Source organism: Microcaecilia unicolor, chromosome 7 (assembly GCF_901765095.1).
Source record: "Microcaecilia unicolor chromosome 7, aMicUni1.1, whole genome shotgun sequence".
Classification (NCBI taxonomy): domain Eukaryota; kingdom Metazoa; phylum Chordata; class Amphibia; order Gymnophiona; family Siphonopidae; genus Microcaecilia; species Microcaecilia unicolor.
The window spans coordinates 258,471,204-258,487,292 of record NC_044037.1 but is presented as its reverse complement, the minus strand read 5'-3'; positions in this window follow the sequence as shown (position 1 = coordinate 258,487,292).

Genomic DNA, 16,089 nt, shown 5'->3' with positions numbered 1-16,089 from the left:
TCAGGGCACAGACCATAGAAGTCTGACCAGCACTGGTCTTGTTCTCCAGCTTCTGAAGCTGAAGCTGAATCTGTCCAACCACGATCAGATCACAGACCGAAGAATTTTGCCCAGTACTGACTTTGCTTCCCAGTTACCAGTGTTGCTTCATGATCTCTGCTAAGCTTTCTTTGGATCCATTCCTTCTGAACAGGATTCCTTTGTGTTTATCCCATGCATGTTTGAATTCCGTTACCGTTTTCATATCCACCACTTCCTGCGGGAGGGCGTTCCAGGCATCTATCACCCTCTCCATGAAAAAATACTTTCGGACATTATTTCTGAATCTGCCCCCTTTCAACCTCAATTCATGTCCTCTACTTCTAGCAACTTCTCATCTCTGGAAAAGGTTTGTATGCAGATTAATACCTTTCAAATATATTCAAATTAGGAACTGATCTGCTGTATTTTATATCATCGCATGCAAATTGTAGGATTGCCCCTGACCTGCCCATGCCCCTCCCTTAGCCACACCCCCTTTTCAGAGCTGCACTTAACAATTTACATTTACATGCACATCTTCATAGAATTCCGGATAGGAAGATACATACATAAATGCAAACTGTTGCTGATTAGCACCAATAAATTGATTGTTAGTGACCAATTACTGGTGCTAATTGGCTCATTATTCAATTAAATTGCATGCACAAGTTGAGCACGCACCAAATTTGCATGCACAATTTTGAGTGCTATTTATAAAATTAGGAGTATATGTATAAATACAAAATTCCACCCAACCCCCCCCCAGGAATATCCACTGAAATAACAATGTTGACTACTTATACCATTATGCATGTACCTTGAATATTATTTTGGACTCTTTCCATGTGAAAGACCTAGTTTTACACATAGTAAGCCTTTATAACATTACCTCTTATACTTGCAGCACACATATTTTTCTGTAACTTTCCTAGACTTGCAAAACTCTCGTCTGCCACATGGCTTTTTCATCTGCATGCCTCAATTCACTGTTCCAGTACATACACACATACTTAAATACATGCAAAATACCAAGAGCATTTGTGCTTAAATTCCTGTATAAGCAGCCTGCTGCCATTGCTACTGAGTAGAGGTTTCCTTTATTAATACAAATAAATAAGTGAATGTTAACGTGATTTGACATGCCATACAAAGGCCATCACTTTGCTCCCGACACAGACACAGAAAACCCAACAAGCAATCCTGGCAAAGAAAGGCGACATGAATGAAAACACAGCATTTTGTCAGAGGAATGTTGCAACAAGTTAGAGACTTTGGCATTTACTGCAGTACAGCACAAAAGAGACAATCGTACTGTTCTGAATGCTAGGTAGGGGTTAGGGGTGTGCCCTGGTGATCACACATTGGCTTTGTTAGGGCACCTCAAAAATTAAAATGCATGGAAAGCATTTGTATGGGTGCATACCTATGAATGAATATGCTAAAGCAGAGATGCATACTTCAAAAAGTTCTTGCAGACACTCAATGCACATATAAGGAAACAGTGGAAAAAGATATGAAAAAAATGTCTGAAAATTGAGAGTTTTGTTTAGGATGAGCATGAACCAAACTTTTATATTTTGTTCATGTAAAGGTGATTGGGTGGATGAGGTAGGCTGGAAAACTTATCAACAGGCTTCACCTGTTTTGATGTTTTAGCACACCTTAATGAATGAAACCCCGGGGGTAGCTTAGTTTTGGACGTGAACAAAAGTTTACATACAGAAAGATTCCTTCCATCCTACTTTTTTTTTAGGAATCTACGCCACTGGTTTTCTTTTGCTCTCTGATTTCCTAAAATAGTAAAACATTCACTGTTTTGTTTAGAAAGTGGTTCGTTGTAAGAAAAAGTGTCTTCTTCTGAGGCCACGTGACATTCGCAAAATAACACTGTGCAGTTTGCCAAAGACGAATTTTTTTTTACAGTACCCTGTAAGAGAAGGGCTGGAGTTTGAGCAATCCATACCTGTTCAATCCAAAGAGAGTGGTGACTACGACATTTCTTTCCCCGTCCTATTGTAAACAATTTTTCTGGCATTAATCATCTTTGGCAGTATCGGTCTTGCTGGCTAAACTAGCACAATTCAACTCTACTAGTATAATAAAGCAATAAGGGTTTTAGTAAAGGGCAGAATTTTGTTTGATTCACATGTCACATTATTTTGAAACCCAATAATCTGTTAAAAACCTAATCAAACTATGTCATCTTTCTGCTATATATCATTCACTTTTCTCGTGTATGGAGAAATCATTAGCAAATCACATTGATTCTGTGTAGGTAAAAAAAAAATGTGTGTGTTCAATTTTCTTAACAGTGAGTTATATATTTTGCAGTGGGTCTTTACGTTAAAGAGATGTAAGTGCTCTGTCTGGAGTAAAGCAGGCACATTGTAGTTTGATCTTTGATAAGTTAACTAATGAAATGTTACAGCTAAAGACTTGGAAAATGTGTGAGGGTGACGTTCTAAGGCCGTATCACAGCCTTACCTTTTTAGCGCTGGTCAACCAAAGCTCACACTGACCCTTTTCAAAAATAAACCTGTTTTTTAATTATACCTCCTTTACTGGTCTAATGGTCAACATTATCACAATCTTTTTATTGATTTATTTTTTTTAATATATACCCTACAAAGGAAAAGACAGATTTTCAAAGTAACATTAGATGGGCCATTGCAAACATGAAGATTTGTAAAACGGTGGTTCCTATTTTGGGTATTGTTGGAAGGCAGGAAGAAAGGAGGTTGGATTTCCTTGGAACATCATCTGTGATCAAATGTGATCAGATGATTAAAGTTCAAATATGTATTGTAATAGAAACAGGTTCACTCTTCTTGCCCTCTGTCCCTCCCCTACATAACCTACTGAACACCCCCAGATGGAGCCTTGTTTTCTCTGTGGTCATTAACATGATCCATAAATTATTCTGCCTCTAAATTGCCTATGTATTAAGCATTTTTAGTTCTAAGAGTCATAATATGGGTATATAACTACTTTTATATCTACAATCTGCATAATTTTTTTTTTGCATTACAGTGCATGTTTATTTCCCAAAAGATTACTAAGATACACACTTATATCTTTGTGTTTTAGAGAAAAGTGTATATAAAACGTGAATGGAAATTGACCATTGGAACACCCAGTCCCATGAATAGAAAAATGCCAACATATAAAATCTTGAAAAAGGCAAACACATTTTAGAAAGCCAGCAATAAGTGAAGACACTTCTACCTGCTTTTTATAAACATGTATTCTGATATACTGAAGCGTGTATCCTCTCCTTGACTGCTGCTGGAAAATCATAGCATTGCCTCCAGTGATTCTAGGGCTACTAAAAGCTTTGAGTAAGACATCCTTGGTCATTTGTAAGGGAACCTTGCCAGGTAGTTTCTGCTGCTTGAGGCTCTATCCGATGGCACAACATGTGCAGTGTTACTCTCAGGAAGTGAAAAACAGATACATATCATGCCATCTATGGCAGCGTTTGTTCAGTGTTTGCTGTACCCAGCAGAAAAAAGATAGGGAATGCACGGATTGATTTTCAAATTACCTCAATATTTTGAAACATTTTCACCTGCATGCTCGAGGAATGCTAAGAACGGGGAAGGAAGGCAACTGTGCATTTGCACCAGCCGCCACTGCATTCATTTATAAATTACCTCATCACTGACTGAAATTAACACTGATTCTTACAGGCAATTTCTCAATTTCCAATGCTAATTACATTTTTTTTTTTACTTTAAATTCTGTACCACCTGTTTTGGGCAAGACATCTCTAGGCAGCGCGACCGCATTTAATCACAATTTTAATTAACCGCCCTGTAGATGTGAAAAAGAAAGCAATTATAATGTAGATGACTGATGATTTTTCTGCATTAAATTGTTTTGTTCCCTGGTATGCTGATGTAACACAGCACACAAATACAGTAACTGTACAATTTTTTTTCTATTGTAATTTAGTAATGTTTCTGGAAAACCAGTTTGGGAATGCGTTACTTCATCTGTTTAGAAATTGATTGATACTATTAACTTGCTGGTAACTGCAGCAGTACAATGTTCTGCATCGCAACATGAGATAGTGTTAGGCATTCATGGATGGTCCTCACCATAGCAATTAACAATCTGAAAACATTTTTGTGACAGAACTGCATCCCTTTTCCCTTGAATTACCCTGAAGAAGCCAGAGAAATGATGAGTATAACATAGTTAAGTGATGAACTTTCAGTTTGTGGCCTTTGGTTCAGGGGCCTGTTTTTTAGGTGGCACATATGCTGGGCTAGATTGCTGAAGGACTGTGGATTTAAGTCCCTGTCTGAGGGAGGAAAAGGAGGAAAAACAAGATAGGATACAGACATTGACATACTTGAGCGGTAATAATGCACTAGAAACAAACCCTTTTTGGAAGGAAACTATAGAACCAAGGAACGTGGATATGAAGCTGCAAGGAGGTATACTTGGGGGTCAAGTCAGAAAATGTCTTTTTTGGGATTTTTTTTTCCACAGAAAGGGGGGGGGGGGGGGGGGATACCTGGAATGTCTCCCAGAGAAAGTGGTGAAGTACAAGGGGTGATGAAGTTTAAGAAGGCCTGGGATATATACAAAAGGGACCCCTCCATGTCAAGGAGATGAAAACTAAACAATAAGCACCTCATCGGTCTAGTTTTTGGAGGGGGAGAGTGGCAACGAGTAATGAATCATATTGGCAGTTGAGACAGGGGACAATTCAGCACTAGCAGCTGCAATATTTGGGATGGTATTGTCCCCCATGCCCACCCCAATTAGGTATATAGAGCACTTTACACTTTTAATAAAACATGATGGGGGGGGGGGGAGTGGAGCAGATTGCCTACAGGGAGGAGCAGTAAGCACCCTACCATTTTAGTAGGCAGACTTGCACCATCATCTACGTCACCGTTAGAAGAAGTCTCTAGATTTAGTCACAGAGTACTTTTATAGTAAGCAGCAATACCATCCTATCTTCCTTGAATGGCTGTGAAATGAATTCCGTTAGAATTTCTGAGCCATTCGAAATGAAATATATAAGGATTGTCTCATTTTTGTCCTGCTCAAGATGAATGCATCTGAACACAAGTCAATTGAGTTCTGAGACTACAAGAGTATCATTTTCCTAACTTTGGGAAGAATGACCACTGTTGACATCATAGCAGTTTTTCCCACTCAGAAGGATGGAATAGGTGCCAAAACAAAATTTGAAAAGAAAGAGATGTAACCAAAAAGTTAAGTTTTTAATTATCATACAACCAGGTTCATGGCCAGGAGATCTTGTAGAACGAACACAAAAAAGCCCATTGCTTGTGTTAGAAACTCATATACAGCTGCTAGAGCTTTTAAATGCTGTAAATTTGGAGGCACCAATAAAATGCGAAAAATAGCTAGAGGTGTTTGAAAGATTGGTTGGCTCCAGGAAAAGAGTCTAGAAGACATACATGACTAGCTTCCTATGCTATTTATTGCAAAGCCATCACCATGTATGAGTTACAAGCAGGGGCGAAACCAGACACCCAAGTCTGGGTGGGCCTGGACCCAAGGTGGGTGGGCAGCACTCCGCCTTGTCCTACAATGTGATTGGTTTCTCCCTCTCTCGCCTGCATGCCATATGGTCTTTCAAACATCCCCTCTCCCCCGTATACCTTTTAAATACCAGATTTTCACCGGCAGCAAAAGTTGTTGGAAGTTTTTGGCTGGTGGGGCTTGGGGTCCCTGCCAGCCACGTTATAGGTGTGCTGCTACTTGGTGGGCCTGAACCTAAAGTGGGTGGGCCTGGGCCCACCCCAGCCCACCCTTGGCTATGCCACTGGTTACAAGTGGCATGACCTAAGATTCATAATTTACATATATGAAAAAGAACACAAAATGGCTGTACACAAAATGTAAAGATTTTAATTACTTATCCTTTTGCATTCTTTTGATGGAGAAAGAGAAGGAGAAGATTTTGTGTAATGCTGGCAATCCTTGGAAATCTGGAATTTAATGATCTTCCTGTGATATAAAATTGATGTGATATTTGATGTGATGGCCGGACTCAGTTGAAAGCCTGTCGAGTGCATGAAAAGTGAAAAAAAGGTGTGTGTGTGGGGGGGGGGGGGGGGGGGGGGGGCTATAACAAAATCCATAGGGACTATGAATGTGAAAGGTAACAAATAGTTGACTGGTAGAGGTACCTTTGTCCTGGATTACTTTGCTTCTTTTTCATGATAGAAATAGTGTTTTTCTTTTCCAAACAGGAAACGAGTGTGATATCAGTTGGGCTGGTTATCTGACCATTTGCTTTATGGAACCCATGACTGCCCTGATAGCATATTATTGAGAAACGGAAAACTGAGAATCTACCCTAAGCTTCACATTCAGTGTTTGGTGAAAGCCACTCTTTCAGTAAAATTCTCTTTTATATTATGATTTCAACATTTACATTCATTTCATTGATGAGGCCTTATAAATTGGAACAGTAGATTCTAGGCAAGTTCTTACTGCTTAGGACTATTAGAAGTAGTAGGTGTGAATACTGGCTTTGAAAAAGACAACATCAAAACAAGCCCATCTTTTCCTGTTATTAAACCTGTCACTGCTCAAAAGAAGCACATTTATGGAAGGTGAAAGAATTATATAGGTTTCGGCCAAAAGATTCAATTTCAGATTTAGGCTACGGACAGAACTATTAGTAAGAGGAAATACTGTCACTTTGCAATATTCCTTTACCCCAAGAATGGTCCTCAAGGAAGTCATTAATTTTGGCTGACTGAGCCAAGAAGTGAAAATATTTGTAGTGGTTAAACTAATGGCAAATAAGCACAAAGAACATGGATGCTTCTAATAACATAAGTATCACAATTCTATTTGTGCACAAATTTGGATACAGGTTTCATTAGTGTGCTTGCTGGGATTTGGTATGACGCCACAAAACCTTTTTCTAATCGCTGCCTTTTTGATATGAAACAGCAAGGAAAATACCTGATCTCCAGCCCCAGCTGGTCCCAGCTCCCCTATATCTTTGTCCCCTGACCTGCCAAGCATTCCTTCCAGTTAAGAGCTGCCTCCCCTGGCTACCTCCTCAATGCAAGCTAGCTAACTAATCTCTTAGCAAACACTTGCAGCAAACCTGAAAAGAACAAAATAAAACATTTTTATAGATTGTCCTCATCTCCTCCAATAGAGAATTTTCATTAAATGTGTCACCCTTCCAGGGTTTTCCAACTAACATTTTTTAACTTTGCTCTCTTACCCCGATTTTTCTGTCAGTGTATATATGGTTATCAGCTATCTCTTATTTATTAATTGTCAGTGCATGATAACATATTTGTGTAAACTGTTTCTTTTTTTTAGCAGGCTTCAGTTGGAATTATGTATGTCAGTTTAAACATTTGACCAGCCTGCAATGTCTAGAGGAACCTTTTCTTAAGAGCATTTGAGACCAAGACCATTGAAATGAATAACGATCCCTGATAACCTTAATAACACTTTTTCCAAACTAAATCTTTTCAACTGATAACTGTTTAAAAAAGCTGGCAATAATTTCATTCACTTACAAGCTTTTGTTTTATCAGTTAATGCCAAATAACTTTTTTGGGGCCAGTGTGCCTTATGATTACAATAAAGTTTGCTCCTATTATATAAACATGCAATGTCCAGAATTAAATTTTTACTATCTAGGAACAAAGAGAGCATTACATCAAGCAAAAGTGTGACAGGGTCCATATGCACTCGGATGATGCCAGTGAGGCACCTCCAGTCCTTTGTTCACAGCTTAACAAAACCGTGTCGTCACACCACTTTAACTCAACAGTGCCTGTCGAATGGGCATCAACAGATCAGCCAGTGCTTGTCACACAGAGGGCTAAAGAACTGTTTGAAACCAAGAGTGAACAAGAATTTTTTAATTGTGCAGAAAGTGCCTTAAAAATCCTCACGCTCGATGACTGAGTTCGATTCCCACTTCAGGCACAGGCAGCTCCTTGTGACTCTGGGCAAGTCACTTAACCCTCTATTGCCCCAGGTACAAATAAGTACCTAAGCCGCATTGAGCCTGCCATGAGTGGGAAAGCGCGGGGTACACATTTTAAAAATATATATATATCTGCAAGTTGTGCTAGCCATTGCGCTCAGGTGGAATAACATTTCTTTGCATCTTGTTTGTTATCTCACCTCAGTTTTTTAGAATGTCAAACACATATGCGTTTTTTTTTTTTCCCATTTGCTTCGTGCTGTCTGCTATTTGCCTTCAGCCTGCTATGGGAGATAAGGGGACCTGTGTTATCAATTGAGGTTTACTGCATTTTTCCTACTGTAACGTATCTCAGTTAATATTTTAAAAAGAAAGATGTTATAAGATAAAACAATGCGATGCATGCAATAGATTAAACAAAATGCAGTGAGATTGCTTGAGTCCACTTGAATAAGCAAAAATACAGGCAAATTAACCCCCCCCCCCCTAAACAATGTACATGTATATAAGGTATCAGTTACAGCTTGCTTAACTGTTTTCTAATGCATGAACCTCTGGATTTTACATAGTGCGACTTGAGTTGCACGTGTAAATCTGGTAGTATTCTGGATTTGCGTGCACATTACCTTAACAAGACAATCAGTGCCAATATTGAACTTAACAAGCAATTATTGACACTAATTGACATGAATTAGAATTACATGCACAAATGTCTAAGCGTATTTATAAAGTGATATGCGCAAATTCTAAGATATGGATCTGAAAAGGGGTGGTGGCCACGGGCGTGCCATGGGTATTCCTAGAATTTACACGCACTGTTATAGAATATTCCGTTCCACACTTCATTTAGGTGTTGGCATTTACATCAGGTTTCATTGGCATAAATGGCCGAGACTAAATATACTCACAGAAAATGGGTGTTGAGCGTATTCTATAAACTGTGTTTAATTTAGGCATGGTTTATAGAATACACCTAGGTGTATTTTTTTTTGCAGCGCCAATTTTTTAGGCATGGTATATAGAATCTAGCCCCAAATCACTCATTTTATTTAGACCAAAGGTTAGCAGCATAAATAAGTGTACATAAACTTGCAAAAACCTAACTGTACCTCCTATGAATTATTAATACAGGCCTGTTGTTTAAACTGACAAGCCACGTCCCATACACTACTTTTTGAAACTATATGAGCCTTATGCATTCTTATATTCCTCTTGGATGCCAGAGGATGATCGGCAGAACTCTAGTGTGATATCATGGGTTCTCTCAAACCGGAAGTGGTTTGAGAGAACCTATTGGTTCTCTCAAACCACTTCTGGGCATTCAATGAAATTGCTCGAGGCAGAGACAGTGCTCTCTGATCCCGGACCTTTTGAAAAGGCCCCCATCTCCTTGATCTCACAGTCCTGCCCTTCAGTTCGCAACCAATTCCTATTACTATTAAAGGCCTCCACAAAGTTGGCTAACTTGCTCGCTGTTCCCTGTCTGTTCCTCTACTGCTGTCAGTTTGCTGTCTGCACTTTAGCTGTCTCTTTCCCAGTCCCAACCCTGTCAGTTTCTGGCCTGCCAATTTCAACTTGAAGCTTGACTGGGTTGATCTGAGGCAAATACCTCCAGGGAAAACCCTGAAACTGACGAACAGTTATGTCAACGCGATTTTGCACCATCGGGGAAAAGGTAACCTCTGCAAGAAAACCCCCAGCAAGGTTAAAGAGACAAGGGCTTTTCACGTGTAATACCACTGCCCTCCACATCTCGCTCACTGTTTACCATCCCTCAGAAATTGTAACTGTCAGAATTAGTCCTAATTGCAGAAGCGAAAGCTGCCATTATAATAAAAACAGAGGCAGTGCAGGCATTAATGTAACAGCCTAATTTGTGAGACTACTGAAAAGGTAGAGTAAATGAATATTTCATTACTTTAATACCAGGGACTACTCTTTCTTTCCGTCTTATGATAAGTGTTGCTGTAACCAGCAACAGCAAACATCCTTTAAAACATAAAGTGCTATAATGGTATTGCTGATATTATTATGTTTTTAAAAGAGGAGCAGGGGGAACTCCTCCCTACCGAAAAAAAAAAAAAAACAGTTCTACATATTCTTGCAGAGTAAAAGATGTCAAGAAAGCAAAGTCATAAAGGTTTGGTTAAATTGAATATGGCTCCAAAACTCCCTTGCAGAGAGCAATTCGTAAACTTAAAAGCCAAATGCATGGGGGGGAGGGGTGGCTGCTACCAGGTAGAGGAAGAGGTGTGTTTATCTTGACATGATTAAGCAAAAATGTTTTAAAAATGGAGAAGAAAGAAAAAAAAAAACAGAAGTTACCTAGCTGGCAAAAGTTCCTAAGAACAATTGTGTACACTTAAAGGCAGAAAACAACATGAAGTAAATGACTTCTGTGCAATTTTAGGCACTTGATGCTTAGGATTCCGGGAGTGTCAATAATTACTCAATTCTGATAGTGTTGAAATACCCCGGTCAGCTTTGCACAAATCTCAGGCCATAGAGAGAGGGGCAGAAAAGCTGTACTGGGGATGGTGTTCCAGAGGACTGCAGAGACCCGGTTGGTCAGCCTATCTCTACATTTAACACTGTCCCAGAGGAGGTGTTTGTTTCAACACTGTAATTTGGCAGTACAGGGCACACTGTGGCGAGAAGCCCTACCAGAGTACACACATCAAATGTGGTGTGGCTTTCACATGGCATGGCTACCTCACACTTTATCTGGACAGGTGTAAAACTCCACATTTCTCAGTCTTTCATCTAGTTTCAAACTGTACATGTTTTTAAAAAGAAATTTGAAATAATGCCTCTGTCACAGCAGACTTTTTTTTTTTTTGTTTTAGCTTATGCATTTGTAAACTTTTGGCCTGCACTGGAATGATGAATATTGAAAGGAAAGGATTTTGGTACATAAGTATTGCCATACTGGGAAAGACCAAAGGTCCATCAAGCCCAGCATCCTGTTTCCAACAGTGGCCAATCCAAGTCACAAATACCCGGCAAGATCCCAAAAATGTACAAAACATTTTATACTGCTTATCCCAGAAATAGTGGATTTTCCCAAGCCCATTTAATAACGGTCTATGGGACTTTTCCTTTAGGAAGCCGTCCAAACCTTTTTTTTAAACTCCGCTAAGCTAACACCTTTACCATATTCTCTGGCAACGAATTCCAGAGTTTAATTACACGTTGAGTGAAGAAATATTTTCTCCGATTCGTTTTAAATTTACTACATTGTAGCTTCATCGCATGCCCCCTAGTCCTAGTATTTTTGGAAAGCGTGAACAGATGCTTCACATCTACCCGTTCAGCTCCACTCATTATTCTATAGACCTCTATCATTTCTCCCCTCAGCCGCCTTTTCAACAAGCTGAAGAGCCCTAGCCGCTTTAGCCTTTCCTCATAGGGAAGTCGTCCCAACCCCTTTATCATTTTCGTCGTTATTTTGCTGCAGTTTCATCACACTAACCCCCGGATTCTATGTATGGTACCAAGAACTGTGCGCCCAAGATGGGCACACAAATTAATTAACAAGCCAGTTAACATCAATAATTGGATGAAACAGCCAATTACTGATGGTAACTGGCGCTCAAAATTTGCACATGCATCTGGCTGCACTTTATTCTATAGCGCATAGCGCTTAACTCTACTAGTGCGTAACTCAAAAGCGGGCATGTCAGGGGCACTCCAAAAAGTTCAACATAGAATTAGAGAACACGGCCTCAGCATGCCTATCTTGGGCACCAGCATTTATACCAGGTTTCAGCAGGCGTAAGTCTGGTGCCTAAAGTTAGGCATGGAAATTGGTGATAAGCGCAATTCTATAAAGGGTCTATATAGAATTGTGCTTAGTATCAATTTTACCCAGCGCTGAATTTTCAGTGCGATTTACTGAATCCACCCTAAGTGTTCTAGTATCTAGTAAATTCCTTCTATTAATACATGCAATTTTGGGCAATGTTATCCATCATCTATTAGTTGCCTTAAATTTGCTAGACACTATTTATAGCTTCCCTCTGTCTTGGCTTTTAAATCCTTTCCCTAAATACATTTTCTATACCCACCCAATGAGACATATATAGATTGAGGCCCAGATGTACAAAACATAATGAGTCAGCAATGTGGTTTTTACACTGGCTCTAGCCGGTTTAGCATGCACGGAGTACAACAAGACATGCACAAAAGGGTTCTTCGAGCTCTTTTCTGGTCACAGTAGCAGCGAACGAAAATTGTATGCAAAATTATTTTAATGAGCTAATTACTATACAAATGTGCATGCAAAGCAATGCACAGCAATTTTCCGAATGATGCACAGAAGCAGCCCCTACCTTTACCATGGAAAATTTAAAGAGAGATCTGGAGCTGTCAGTCCTAACAGTTTATCATGATTGCAAGGGTTCTCTGTCAATGTACACACAGAAGAACAGAACCCTCGCAGGCTTGTAGTAATGTAGGAAACAGCAAAGTTGACTTGCAAGGGTCCTCTGCTACTCCTGCAGGAGGAGAAGGACCTGCATGCTGGAGCAAGAAGATCACTGACTGTGGCGGGAGGGGGGGGGGGCAGGGAAGACACAAGTACCCCAGGAAAGCAGCAAAGAAAAGGAAACCTCCCCAAAGTTGAGTGAGCTTCACACATCAAAATCATCAGGGCACAGAGTGCGAGAGATGGGAGCAAAGATCAATGCCTCTCGCTTGAAACTACTTGAGAAGAGCGTGGGACAAGTGCCAGCAACATTTCAGTGGGGCTTGTCAGGACAGTCGCTTTTCCTTTCTGTGGTGCGGTGAAACAAAGCGGCTGCCCTGGATGAACCTGCTATTGAATACATTTCTGCCTTGGAAGAGTCTGGCCCTAGGATTATCTGGGAGGAGGTAATCCCCGGGGTGGATGAACACTAACTCCCACGAGAACACAACAGTTAAAGGGAAGTGGGAAGTGGACCAATGACTCCAGGGAAACGGGATACTGATGTATAAGGTACCACTTCATTCACAGACGCGACACAGTACTGTGTTTCGGCCACAGGCCTGCCTCAGGAGTCTTAAATGATCAGTCTCGATGTCGGATATTACAAAGGTCTTTATCAAGAGCATCCGACATCGAGACTGATTTCTAGTACCAAGGATCATTTAAGACTCCTGAGACTGGCCTGTGGCCGAAACACAGTGTGTCAAGTCTGTGAATAAAGTGGTACCTTATACATCAGTATCCCGTTTCCCTGGAGTCATTGGTCCACTTCCCACTTGCCTTTAACCCCTAGGATTATCTGATCAGGGACCTGCACAGACTTCACCAGAGTTCACAAATGAAGCTATGCACCAGATTTCATACATGCAGCTTCTTTGCGTGTATGAAATCCGTATACAAGCACCGCTCTGAGCATATGCAGAGTAGCCATGCTTTGCGATTTGCTGTTCTGCGAATGCTTAGCTGACCGACTGGCTTCCCCCCTATTGCATGCAAATGAGCTGTTTGTAAAAGCAGCTCATTTGCATGCGATTCGCTTTGGGAATCGCTCTGTACTTCCAAATCGGTAATTTTTACCAAGGTGGAAATACAGAACTATTCTTTGCGGGGACCTTTGTGCATCTGGGCCTAAGTCTTCCTGGGTCTCAGGACTATTTTAAATGTTCCTCAAACTTACACCACAGTACTGTGCTTTACTATCATAATTCACCAAAGAGATGGGAATAACTAGTGAGGTAATTAAATTCGCCGATGACACAAAATTATTCAGGGTCGTCAAGTCGCAGGAGGAATGTGAACGATTACAGGAGGACCTTGCGAGACTGGGAGAATGGGCGTGCAAGTGGCAGATGAAGTTCAATGTTGACAAGTGCAAAGTGATGCATGTGGGTAAGAGGAACCCGAATTATAGCTACGTCTTGCAAGGTTCCGCGTTAGGAGTTACGGATCAAGAAAGGGATCTGGGTGTCGTCGTCGATGATACGCTGAAACCTTCTGCTCAGTGTGCTGCTGCGGCTAGGAAAGCGAATAGAATGTTGGGTGTTATTAAGAAGGGTATGGAGTCCAGGTGTGCGGATGTTATAATGCCGTTGTATCGCTCCATGGTGCGACCGCACCTGGAGTATTGTGTTCAGTACTGGTCTCCGTATCTCAAAAAAGATATAGTAGAATTGGAAAAGGTACAGCGAAGGGCGACGAAAATGATAGTGGGGATGGGACGACTTTCCTATGAAGAGAGGCTGAGAAGGCTAGGGCTTTTCAGCTTGGAGAAGAGACGGCTGAGGGGAGATATGATAGAAGTGTATAAAATAATGAGTGGAATGGATCGGGTGGATGTGAAGCGACTGTTCACGCTATCCAAAAATACTAGGACTAGAGGGCATGAGTTGAAGCTACAGTGTGGTAAATTTAAAACGAATCGGAGAAAATTTTTCTTCACCCAACGTGTAATTAGACTCTGGAATTCATTGCCGGAGAACGTGGTACGGGCGGTTAGCTTGACGGAGTTTAAAAAGGGGTTAGATAGATTCCTAAAGGACAAGTCCATAGACCGCTATTAAATGGACTGGAAAAATTCCTCATTTTTAGGTATAACTTGTCTGGAATGTTTTTACGTTTGGGGAGCGTGCCAGGTGCCCTTGACCTGGATTGGCCACTGTCGGTGACAGGATGCTGGGCTAGATGGACCTTTGGTCTTTCCCAGTATGGCACTACTTATGTACTTATGTACTTATGTAAGGCTGCCAATATAAGGGCAATTTTATAATCTAGGTGCATTTACACACCTCCTAGAATACCAATACTATCCCCGGAATTCTAAATAGTGCGACTTGAGTTGCACTTGCCAATCCAGTCGTATTCTGGATTGCGCATGCGGCTTAATTAGTTAACAAGGCAATCAGCATCGATAATTGCCACTTAACAAGCATATTGACAGTGATTGGCATTAATTAGAATTTACATGCAGAACTGTCTAAGCATATTTTATAACATGATGCACACAAATACTAAGTCTCATAGTTGAAAAGGGAGCATGGCCATGGGCATAGAATGGGCGGGGCATGGGCATTTCTAAAATCTATGCACGTGGTTATAGAATACACCTGGTCTGCACTTAATTTAGGCGTCAGCATTTACACCAAGTTTTATTTGGCGTCACTACCTGCAACTAAATTTAGTCGCGTGGATGGGTGCTCAGTGTATTCTGTAAACCGCATGAAAATGTAGGCTTATGCCTAGGTGTATTATGTTTTGACGCCAATTTTTTAGGCGTGATATATAGAATCTAGTCCTATGTGTGTAAGTGTACACATCTGTGAAAGTGCCAGCAGCTCTACTCTGTAATGGCATGTGTAAGTTCCATAGAGGGGTATATACATGGGCGGGTCTCTAACTTACATGTATAACTTACAAAATACTATAAGTTACATGTATCTGTGCCACATTTACATGCCCATAGTTACAGTAGATCAATGGCTAACGTAACTGCAAGTGTGTTAATGTTAGGCGTTCTGATACCGGGTTACACATGTAAACGTTAGACCTGCTGAAAGTGGGTTACACTAGAATTCTATAATAGAATCTGGGCACTCAGATGTTGTTAGGGAATGCAATCTTACCGTGCACCCTCAGGGTGCCTAAATGGAGATGCCCAGTTGTAGAATTGTCCCCTTAGAGGTTTCAGATCAAAGGTGTGAAACAAAATGAATCTTAACACAGAGATGCATGAAGATAATAATACAGACAAGAATAAGACAACAGTATAATGCAAATGAGCTAGTTAGGGACATTTGGTTGGTATCAATGGAAACTCAGAGGCCTTCTGGGAATATATTCTACCTTTTCGTTCTCACTGTTACTTGATGTTGCCAGCTCAGCTCTTCAAAAGATTGCAACTCAGAAAAATGATCTGATCTGGAGAAATGATTTGGAAATAGATATTTTTAAGGAGATTGAAAAAGGTGTGTTGCCAAATGTTTGCAGCTGTTACCAATCACCTCATCTACAGTTCTTGGGTCATGATTTGCCCTATCAAAACCCAAAAATTTTTGCCCATCGTTTTATATTTGCAAGTTTTGTTTTTTTTTAATCTACAGTTTAAATTTAGAGCAACAGGCAAGTAAATCTTGGCTCATAAACTGCTGCA